General features: G+C 32.9%; 1 non-coding gene across 1 annotated transcript; it reads left to right on the top strand.

Moving 5' to 3' along the window:
* Positions 1 to 12,007: 12,007 nt before the first annotated feature.
* TRNAQ-UUG (transfer RNA glutamine (anticodon UUG)) lies at positions 12,008 to 12,092 on the top strand. The gene has a single exon. It is a non-coding gene; the product is annotated as a tRNA-Gln (tRNA).
* The last annotated feature ends 574 nt before the right edge of the window (positions 12,093 to 12,666 follow it).

Below are 12,666 nucleotides of genomic sequence, written 5' to 3'. Positions count from 1 at the left end.
CATCCTTGCCACCATAGGGACATTGTTCATGAGTCACTGGGCAATGACAGAAATGGTTACAGAAGATACTAATAGATATCCACAAAATAGACCTTTTTGTTCATTTGTATATTAAAATACCCCTCTGATAAACTCATCTTATTATTATTTTCTTTTTTTGGTAATTCACATAGAACACAACTATCTTCATATCCTGTGCCCAAAAAGGTTTATTGATTTATACCCATACCTTCCCCAAGAATATTTTCATCAATTTCCAAATTCTGTATTTTCTAAATCTCTGTCCATTCAGCCAAACCATTGGCCATATCTCATGAATTGGTACTGACTCGGCCATTTGGCATCTCTCTTTCTAGGCAAAACTGAACACAGTTTCACTGACAGAAATTGCAGGATTTCCCTTCCCAACTGTCCTTCAGAGATGCCCCTAAAAAGAGACTGCAGTGTTACTGCTGTCAACTTTTGAGTAGTACTGTCATATTGTGCAGTAGTGTCTACACTGGACTCAAGAAGGTGAAATATCAGTAATAGGGGCCATGGGCATTTGAGCTACTTCTTTATGCAACTTACTTTTCTGGTCTGTACTTGTTCAAGTCCCATCACATATATAGCACTTCCATTTGATAATGGAGTGCTGTCGTATATGCCCAACTTCATGCCTTGGTACGTCAGAAAATTCTACTTCATGATGGACAGCTTAGTTTTCATGGTAGTTTGGTGGCCTATAATTAAACATTTAGTCTCTACTAAAGGCCCCAAAAGCCAAAAGCCATTGCTCAAAAAGGACACTAGTTATCTACATACAATCTCTGGGCTTTACTCCAAAACCGTAAAGGATTTGAGATGCGATTCACCTATTGGGACTTGCCAATGGCTCCAAACAATGTCTCTATCTGCCAATAATGCTTCAAGTACCATTAGCTTTTCTGGCTCCTACAGCTTAAGTGGCAGCGCAGTTTCGGTTAGTGCCTCAGGGGCTGCAGTCTGCCCTTTTTGAACTGCCTGTCTGTGGGTATTAAGAGTCAGCCCGATGACAAATATTCCTTCAATGTTAATGAATATTGCCTTAATATGTGAGTAGAAGCAAGATATTTAAATGTTTCTGAATTTAATTATTATTACAATGTTTATCTGTTCCTGTCTTCAAGCAAACAAGTGCTCCTCGAGTGAAAAGGATGTTCTTTTTTTTTTTTTTTAACCGTAGTTTTACAACCATCTAACATTTAATGCCTGTTGTATAGTAGGCATTTTAAATTTATTGAGTTCATCTGAATTTCATATATATTTCTGATGATTATAATTATCCACATGCATATACAGATTGCTCGGACGCAGTCATGCACACACATGTGCATAGCCATTCACGTACCCAGAGTCCTGAAGGAAGAAATTACTTATTCAGTCTTTCCACATGAAGCTGTATTCAATACTCTTTCCTTAGGCTAAGTCCCTGATAACTGAAGATTTTTGAAATCATGTTATCTCACTAATTTCATACCCACTTATCTATACATCCACTTTAAAATTCCTATTGTGTCTGTTTATCATAAGCCACACTTAGTGAATCCTACATGGATACCATTTCCTAGTTGAACTAAGGTCATTGAAAAATCGCAAGGTTATACATTAGCTGTTTCTCATGAACATATTTTAGATGATTAATATAATTAGTCTGAGTAATTATGGGATTGATACATTCACAGATTGGTCTAATTAGCCTTTGAACGGACTGATGGCTCAATTGAAGAGCTAATAAATTATCTGGCTGAACTCCACACACCTTTCATACTTGGTTTGATTAATAACCAAGCTTTTGGCAAAGTAACTGGGCCAAAGGCTAAAACTTATTCTATCAATTTTCAATAATCACATTGTGTTAGTGAGTATTTATGCTTCCTGAATCTTTATTCTTTTTGTTTTAATAGGTATTTTTGATGCTTATGACAAGGATCAGAAATTTTCATTTATTTGCACATAGATTAGTACTATTAGAAGACTTCTGTGAGACTGTATATCATATATGAGGAATCCTTGAAAACTTAGAAATACCATATAAAATGCAGGAAATTAAACAATATATTAGTTCTGTGTCATTTGGCATTTCTCATAGAATTTATTTGCAAATTTCTTTTGCTTTTACAAATAATATTGACTCCCCCAGTTTTTATTTTTACCTAATTCTATTTATGGGTAGCATAATAAATAAAAGTGTGTTTCAAAATTATTTGTGTATCTTCATAAAGAAATTAAAATAATAATAATAATAATAATTAATAGTAATATATGTATACAACTTCTGATATTGTTTCTATCTCACTGAGTAAATCTATCTATACTGTATTTACATTTGTTTAATTAAATTTTCAAAATGTTAACTATCGTATATATGAAAATCTCCTTGACACTCAGTTAAGTCCATTTACAGTGATAAATCCACCAATGCACTGCACTCAGCTCGGGCAGTAAATGAAAACTATTTAAGTGTAGCCCTCTAATTATAATGCAAAAGCTGCTGTATGATCAGAGCTCATTCACCCTGATGTAAATAATACAAATTTTTATTCATTCCTATATTGCTTTAAACCTAACTAAATTTGCACCTATTCTTAAGATACACTCCTATAACAACTTATGTAAACTCTGTACATTATGCATTTAACTTAGAAGCTATTGATCAACTATAAATCATAAACTGTTTTTTATCAGAAAAAATATTTTCATTTGATGCTATAATAGTGTCTCTTCAATTACAGAAGTAACTGGTGGTAGGCTAATGGTATGTTTAATAGAATTCCTATTAGTGACACAGTAACTTACTCTTCTCATAGATGCATTGTTATTATTCAAAGCCTTAATTTTGCCTATTGCACACAATTTATTTGCCATATATACATTCTCTTATGCCTATCTTATCTTATATCTCTTATATCTTATATATCTTATATCTATCATCTATCTACCTATCATCTATACATCCTACCCTGCTCAAAATTTTCATGAAGCACACAGATTGAGTTCATTTTCTCCTTTCCAATCATTTTATCAACCATGTTTGTTTGCTAGCATTCCTGAAACATGGTTTTTTGTTTTTCTCACAATGTCTCTCTCCTCAATATCTTCTGCCACTTCCCTTATTTAAACCATAATAATGTTTTCCCTTTCAGCCAATAACATCATACTTGGACCAATTTAATCAGAATGTATTAATTTCACCTCATTTTCACATTCATCTCTATTTACTTTTATCCTGAGAACTGTATATTGAGCTATCTTTGTTTCAATTCCATTTTACCAATAGGTTCTATATTTTCCTTCCTCACTTCAGTGTCCAAATCCTGCTGCTACTTTATTAGACTATTCCAAATCACATGTAGCAAGTATATATTATGTATTTTACATTTTATTTATCCTATAAATTCTGAAACAGAGCATTAGATGTGGAAGCTATTTACTAAATATTAAACTAAAACACATTATAATTTATATCAAATGATTTTTTTAATCCTCAAATTTAGGATCTTTTATTTTATTTTTAACATTTTATGATGAAAACAATATATGTTCGTGCACTTTTAAGAGTCAGATTTTACCACAGGCCTGTAATGACAAAACACCATCCCATGTCTCTCTATCCATAAGATAGCACTTTCAATTTTTTAAGCATTTTCTCCTGAGTCTGGTACCCTGTTAACAGTCCCATGCCTTCCTTTTCTATGCCTTCCTTTTCATCTGTTTTGTGAAAGCACATTCTCAATCAGTTATCTTAGAACAAATGTAAGAGGGGTAAAATATTTGGGAATTTATGACTTAGAAAACTTAAGAGATGTTTTAGCTTATGTAGAATTCTGTGCTGTTACTCCATTTTTTTTTTTCTCAGAAAATTGAAAGCATTGTTATATTGGGTTCTGGTTTCATGGATTCTGTTGATGATACTATATTTATAATTTCTGACTTAGCATGTGATCGGATTTATATAGCCTCTCAAAAAACTTTTAGGATTTTTATCTTGATCCTTGTTGGAATTTCAAAATGATATACTGTACTTGGATGTCTTAATAAGAATGTCTTCTATTAAGATGAGAAAGTTTCCTTCTATATTATTTTTCTTTCTTTTTTTTTTTTTAAGTTTATTTATTTTGAAAGAGACAGAGACAGCATGAGCGGGAGAGGGGCAGAGAGGGAGGAAACATAGAATCCCAAGCAGGCAGTGGCACCCGACATGGGGCTTGAACTCACAAAACCACAAGATCATGACCTGAGCTGAAACCAAGCGTTGTACACTTAATCAACTGAGCCACCCCAGAGCCCCCTCTGTATTAGTTTTTTTAGAGCCGCTTTTACAAAGTATGACAATCTGGGTAATTTAAAACAACAGAAATTTATTCTGTGTCAGTTCTGAAGCCTGAAAGTCAAAAATCAAGGTTTCTGTAGGGTTGGTTTTCTCAAGAGGCCCTGAGTGACAAATCATCTCATGGCTGTCTCCTACCTTCTGGTGGTTATTAGCAATCCATGGTGTTTCATGGCTTGTTCATGCAGCTTTATTATCTCTGCCTTCTTCTTCATATTGTGTTGTCCCCTGTGGGTGCTGTCTCTGTGTGTCCTCTCCTCTTCTTATAAGCACACTATTATTTGTATTTAGGATCCTCTCTAATCTACATCTTAACTAATTACATCAACAAAGACCCGATTTCCAAAAAGTCACATTCTCATGTTCAGGGTAGGCATGATTTTAGAGGAACACCAACTCTATCTTCTAGTCGTACTTTGCTGAGAACTTTTATAGTGAATCTGTGCTAAAATTTGTTAAATATTTGATCTGTTTCTGTAGATATGGATTGGCAATTTTCTTGTGTTTACACTTTTGAACTGTACAGCCCAGTGGTTTTTGCTATCTTCACAACACTGTGGCACCATTACCACTATCTAATTTCACATTTTCTTCACACCCAAAAGAAACTTTGTATCCGTTAACATCTCTCCTCCTTTGTATACCCTCCCCCTACTCTCACTGGCAACCACTAATCTACTCTTCCTCTTTATATATGTATGTGTGTATCGTGAGCATTTTATATAAATGAAATCATATAATATATGGCCTTTTTTAACTAGTTGCTTTTACTTATCATAATATGGTCAACACACATCTATGTTGTAGAAGACAACTATACTTCATTTTATTTTTTACTGAATAATATTCCATTATATGGATATATTACCTTTTACTGATCCATTTTCAACTGATGGGAACTTGTCTTTTTTTCTAGTTTTTGGCTAATTATAAATAATGCTGCTATAGACATTTATTACAAGCTTTGTGTGGATTTGTTTTGAATTGTCTTAAGTATATGTGCATAATTAAAATTGCTGAGTTATACGATCCCTCCGTGCTTCATTTTTGATGGACTACCAAAAAGAGCAGCTCCACCATCTCTTCCAGCAGTAGATAAGTATTCCAACCCAATCCAACAGTTTATTTTTTTTATTATTATCATGTGCTTTTTGGATTGAAGCAATCCTCATCAGTGTGAAGAGTATCACATTGTAGTATTGATTTGCATTCCCCCTATGACTAATTTTGAGCATATTTTCATGTGCTATTGGCCATTTGTATGTATTTTTGAAGAAGGGTTTCTCAAATCTTTTGCCCAATTTTTAATTAGGTTGTCTTTTTATTATTGAATTGTAAAATTCTTTAAATATCTTAGAGACTAGTCCACTACCTGATATATAATTTACATATATTTACTCCCATTCTCTGGGTAGCCTTTCACTTTCTTGATAGTGTTCTTTGAAAAACATTTTAAAATTTTGATGTAATCAAATTTATCATTTTTTTTCCTTTCTTGCTTTTGTGCCATACTTAGGAATCCATTGCCTAATCAAAGATCATTACTATGTATGTTACATTTTCTTCTAAGAGTTTAGAATTTTTTAGTCTTATGTTTATTATACCTAAGCTACATTTTGAGTTACTACTTAGATGGTGTGAAATAGGGGCTCAACTTTACTTCTTCTTGTGAATATCTAATTGTTCTAGCACCATTTGTTGAAAATAAATCTCTGTACTTTATGAGAGCCCTAGGAGTTATACAGTTTATATCATCACCCTGTCATCTTTCCTAATCTCATAACCTTTCAACATACATGCCACTTAGCATTCAGCAAAGACTCAGTGCAGTTGATCTGCAGAATTCTCACTCTCTTCCTGTGTAGAACTATGTTGAACTCTGCCTTGCAACTTAAGCCTTAGTGTCCCTCAGCTTTAATCTTTACCTTCTTAGCTCAATGATATTACTGTGCTCTACTTGGGATCGCTGTCTCTGCATTGCGGTTCATAATACATCTCTAGGCAATTTTATTTCTCACATCACTGATTTTCCTGCTTTCTGGGACCACAACCTTATGCTTTCAATTATCCAAGGTTTACTTTTGTTTGCTTGCTTTTCTTTGAGCTTTTCCCCCTGTTCTCTTATTATTTATGTTGAAAGTTAAGTCTAGAAATCTTACTGTATCATGGTCATAAGCAGACATCTATTTTATAAATGTTTAATTATATATTAATTCAGGAAACAGCTCCCTCACTCTTTCTGTCTTACACACACTTATAATTAACATATAGGTTAGTAGTTGAGTAAATTTTACATTTTTTTTATTGTTGATAGTGAGATTTTTTTGATAGATTTTTAAATCCTTGTTTTATTTTTCCAAGTACATTTATATTAAAGTAATTATGTGTGCATGAAATATAGCCAATAAATTACAAAACAAAGTACTTTCTATGAATTCTTTAATATTTAATGCCATTTTCTGACTTGCTTTAAGAATAATTTAACTTTGTCCCTTGACTTTTAATAATACCTATGGCATTGGTAGTTCAAAAATATATATATTTCATTTTATATTTTATTGGGCATAATTTTAATGAAGAAACTAGTAAAAACTATGTGAGATATAGAAGAAATTTTAGAATTCTGGAATCAGACTGACAGAATGTGAAGCCCTACTCTACCATTTACTACCTTTATGATCTAAGAAAAGCTAGCTACACTTTTTGTACCTCATCTGCATAATAAGGGTCATAATATTTATTTCATGTGGTTGTTGTGAAGTATAAAATATGCGTGTGTATTAAAAGAGTCAGAACAATCTAATAGATATAAAAATACCATTTCTGTACACAGAGAAAATATAAAGGGGAGAAATTACAGAATTACAGTTTCAATATAGAAAACATGTGACAGGGGCGCCTGGGTGGCTTGGTTGGTTAAGCGTCCGACTTCGGCTCAGGTCATGATCTCATGGTCCGTGAGTTCGAGCCCCGCGTCGGGCTCTGTGCTGACAGCTCAGAGCCTGGAGCCTGTTTCAGATTCTGTGTCTCCCTCTCTCTCTGCCCCTCACCTGTTCATGCTCTGTCTCTCTCTGTCTCAAAAAATAAATAAACATTAAAAAATAAATAAATAAAAATAAAAATAAAAAAAAAGAAAACATGTGACAAAGTAACTTTTGAAATATAATTAAATCCATTTTATGATCAAAAAGTCATTGATGAGTCACAATAAATAACAATTCTGTTAATCCCTCAAGTTCTGAAACAATTGAAATAAGACGAAAATATCATGGTAAAAGAGCAGAATATCGCTTATATCACTATAAAATTAGAGCATGGTTTGATGTGAGAGTTCATCAAGCTAACGGAATCCTTATAAAGCATCACATAAAGGATAGAGAGAAAGAAACAGACCAAGTACCCTGAGTTCACTAATATTGGTAAGTTAGTTCCAACCACTTGAGTAATATACAAGCCACTCTAACTCTCTGAGAAAGAACAAAGAATGGGGAAAAGAGAAGAATATTTTAATACAAGACCTCTCATTTTCATAGAAAGAAACATAAAACAATGGAGAATAATTTAAAATTTTTTTTTAAAAAACAACAAATACTGTGCTAGTAATTGTCACTAGTACTCATTTCTATCGAGGATCATGATTTTTACCCTTTCCATGCACTTTGTCCTTATGGGCTTATGCATTTAAAAAAAAATTCATTATGTTTATTACATTTAGGTTTGGGGATAAGTAGAACTGAATTCATATACTTAACCTTCCACTTTTAAGTGGAAGTCCTCCTTATATTCCTCAATCTGATATGTATAAAAGTTGTGACCAAACCTTTAACTGAGAGTGTTTTTATAATGCAGAAAATAGCCACTCTATGGTTAAAGCTTTGCTTTGTAAAATCACATAGCCCAACTAAAATAAAACACGTTATTATATACTGCTCACTAACTTGGCTATATATCGCTATCCTACCTAATTTGCCTAACAAAGTTAAAAGTTGTTATGCCAGAGACTTTATGGCTGACATTAGTTTATGATGGTGAGGTAGCAGAATATATAATTTGTTTTGCATAGACCAAAATCTGTTGTAAGTAATGAAGAATTATGTTAATAGCAAAGTCAGCATAACTGACATTGTAGTCAAAGAGTAAAGGAATTTATGTACCATCAAGCTATCATGTTGATAAAGTGAATTTTCCTCCCAGAGACATTTAAATGCCTTAGTAAAACAGTGCATAGAAGCAGCTTTTATATCGTCTAGTTTTTATCAAATTATGTTTTCTTATAACAGGTATCTGATCGGTGTATCCAATTGCAGGGTACAACGTATGTAAGAAATAATTAGGTTAAAAATTTTATAACAAAATTTCTTAATTCAATTATAAATTTTAACTGTTATGTAGGAATTTTGCATTTATTTACAATGTTTAATGTCAAAATTCCATCAATCTACTTATAAATTTTTGAATATGTCTCAATAATAAAATCCAATTTACTGTGAGACTTTGTAAACAAACACAAACAAATGTTCTCCTTGTTTGTCCTAACTGTAAGATATGATATTTGGACTGAACAGAACTTAATTAATATTAAACAAATAGATCAAAATTCATGAACGGCTGAATACAATTATCAAATGAACACTAATGATTGCTAAAAGCTTACATAGTGCCTTTCCCAAGAATATTTGTTTCCCATACTATTTGAATCTCCTGTGGTGTCTTTACAAGCCAAACTGAGAAAGTCACCAACTATGTGGCCTCTATGGGGCATTATGTACAAGTAAATTTATCTTTATATCACTTACTGTAACTTTCCCCAGTAAGAAAAAAAGAGCAGACTATGCAGCCAAAATAGTTCAAAGTAAAGGAGAAAAGTGATGATACAGTATGCATATTAGTATACAAGATTACAGTAACAATATTACTGAGGAAGTTATATACAAACCTAAAACATGTACAATTTCTTATCTAAATGATCAAGTAGCATGGATATAAATGTTACTAATGCTACCTGAAATTTTTCAGTGGTTCCTCACAATTATAAAGATGAAGTTAATATGACATAGAATGATCATCATTATACAGTCTTTTACAGTCTTTGGTTACCCATTGTTTTTTGTTTATTTCTGTTTTTTTTTTTCTTTTTTATTCTTTTTTTTAGAGAGAGGCACGCACAAGCAAGCAAGAAGGAGAGGAGAGGGAGAGGGAGAGAGCTAAGGAGAGGGTGAGGGACAGGGTGAGGGGGAGGGAGAGGAAGAGAGAGACTCTGAAGCAGGCTCCAAGCCCAGCACAAAACCCTATGTGGGACTCAATCCCATGACCTTGAGATCATGACCTGAGCCCAGATCAAGAGTAAGACTCTCAACCGACCGAGCCACCCTGGCACCCTACCTATTGTTTTTTAATAACCACCCAGTCCTCACTGTGCTCTCAAGAAACTCTGAACTTCTTTCTCATAATTGAAGTGTGCATGCTCTTTCTCACCCCCAAGCAATGTTGACACTCAGCCCAAACAGCTGAGGCAATATGGCACACTTACTGTCAGCTTTGATGTTGTGCTTTGCTCTAAACCCAGAGCGACTACATATGTGAAGAAAACTAAAAAAGCCATGTTGGATTCGTATGCCAGGTAAACCTCTGAGGACAGCAAATTCATCTTTCACATAGATTTTCTCCTGTTTGGTAAGAGCCCTAAATTACTCTTTACAAAATTGGGGACATGAGATTAGCTCAGTACTTGCAGCCAGTATTTCCACTTTTAGCAGTGAACAAAAGGAGAAAAGATTTTTAAATGTTATTAAATACATTGTAAGACCATAGTTCTTCAGAAGGCAAATGATTTAAAACTGCTAAACCGAGGGAAAAGGAAATAAAATCTCTTACCGAAAATGAACTCTCAATACAAATTTTAAAAAAAGAAATGGAATGCTAAAAATTCCAGCAAAGTTCACAGTCAAAAATTTAATTTATTCCTGATAAAATTAACTTTTAAAGAATAATATTTAAAAGTACTTGGTGTGAGTGGGAAAAAAGATGTTCAAAATTATAACGGAAAGTATAACTTAGATTTAAATGGAAAATAAATTATGAAATAAAAAAGGTGAAGTTGAATATTGATAGAGATTCAAATAAATAGAAACTTTACGCAGAAATTTTACGCAGAAATTTTAGAAGTGAAAAACAGTCATCGAAGGAAGATAAACACAGACCTGAAGAACAGAAAGTGATTTAATGAAAGATGATATTACACTATTTATAAATGCTTTGATATGAAAATAAAACTGCAAGAATGCGAGACACACAATATTATCAGGAGTGAAACTCTGGAAAGTAAAATTTTAAATTATGCTAGAGCAAAGATCTAGATTCAATAGTAGTGGTAATCTTGTAGTTCTTTTTTTTTTTCAACGTTTTTTTTAAATTTATTTTTGGGACAGAGAGAGACAGAGCATGAACGGGAGAGGGGCAGAGAGAGGGAGGCACAGAATCGGAAACAGGCTCCAGGCTCCGAGCCATCAGCCCAGAGCCTGACGCGCGGGGCTCGAACTCACGGACCGCGAGATCGTGACCTGGCTGAAGTCGGACGCTTAACCGACTGCGCCACCCAGGCGCCCCAAGTTCTTAAAATTATTGGTAGACGTTCATTTTCTGACTACTCTTTATAATTCATTTATATAAATATATTACCTTAAAGTTAATAAAAAGAAAAGAATAAAAGAAAAAAATCCTAGATAAGTTTTGTTAAGCAATTATTTTTTTATAGCTATTGTTAGCCATAGATCAAACATATTAAAAATATGCCAGGTTAGTTCTCCATAACTTCTGAATTCAAAACCTGGGAAAAAAGGGATTGGGGAATTAAAAAACATAAAACACTAAAATGCTAAATTTAAGAAGCTCAGAATTTATGTTAATGTCAAGGAAAAAAATGTGTTCAAGCAAAAAACAATAGGATCAGTGGATATCATATCATGATAATATGATAGCGTCAATTTTCCTCAAAAAATCACTATAAGAAACATAATCCCAATCAATGAAAGAGAAGAAGAAGGACAAGAGAAGAATCATTTGTTTTTACAAGATATAAAGACATATTAATAGTATGGTAATCAAGAGATTATAGCACTGATATTGGAAATTATAAAGAGAACATTAAATAAAAAAAGAACAGAAAGTAACTAATAAAATATGGAAACAATTTATGATAGCATGCATTAATCAAGAGAAACAATATTAATAAAAGCATCTAGAAAAATGAGACTTCTAATGAATACACAATGCAATAAAACATTCAAGTGAACAAAATTATAAAAAATCAAAATCTTCATTTTAAATATTTTCTAAGATAAATGGTAATATACTTATGATCCTGTACATAAGGAAGAATTTCTTAGAAAAGACAGAAAATCAAAAAGATATAGAGGGCAATTAATCAACAATTATGGCTATATTAGAATTTAAAATATTGTCACAAAAACGAAATTATAGAAAAAATAAGTGACCTAGAAAGCCTCCAAAAAATATTTCAATGTATATTATCAGAAAATATTACTTCCAAAGGTATATATTAAATATTTATGCATAAATAATAAAAAAAAAGACCAATGATACAATTGATAAAATCTTTGGGTTGGCAGAAATTCACAGAATACCTCAATAGTCAGGGGTGCCTGGGTGGCTCAGTTGGTTGAGCATCTGACTTTGGCTCAGGTCATGATCTCACGATTTCTGGGTTCGAGCCCCACCTCAGGCTCTGTATTGACAGCTCAGAGCCTACTTCAGATTCTGTGTCTCCCTCTCTCTCTGCCCCTCCCCTGCTCACGCTCTGTCTCTCTCTCAAGAACAAATAAACATTAAAAAAAAAACAAAAACAAAAAGGAATACCTAAATAGTCAGCAAACAAACAGAAATATAATTAATCTCATTGACAAGAAAATGCAAATTAAAAGCACTATAGAATACCATTATACACCTATAAAGTTGATTTAAAATAAAAAGACTGACAATACTAATTTCCTATGAAGAAGGAAAATCAAGGGAACTCTAACACATGTGTGGCATATAAATAGCAAATTTTTATAGTACGTTTGGATTACATTTGTCTATATGTGGTAAAGTTGAGAATTCATGAGCCTAAAATTCAATTTCCAGGTATCTACCCTAGAATTACTCTTATGCAAAGACCTTAGTACAAGAATGTTCAGACAAGCAACCTTTAGGGAAAAAAGGAAGCAATTTGAAGATGTCTTCCATTGTTTCATCATTACAATGAATAGCTAACTGATTATGCATTAAATGGAATGTTACAGAGTGCTTGTTTCTCTCTG

Source organism: Panthera pardus, unplaced genomic scaffold, assembly GCF_024362965.1.
Source record: "Panthera pardus isolate Hobbes unplaced genomic scaffold, ASM2436296v1 HiC_scaffold_21, whole genome shotgun sequence".
Lineage (NCBI taxonomy): Eukaryota > Metazoa > Chordata > Mammalia > Carnivora > Felidae > Panthera > Panthera pardus.
The sequence above is the reverse complement of the archived record's forward strand: the minus strand, read 5'-3'. Positions and strand labels throughout refer to the sequence as shown.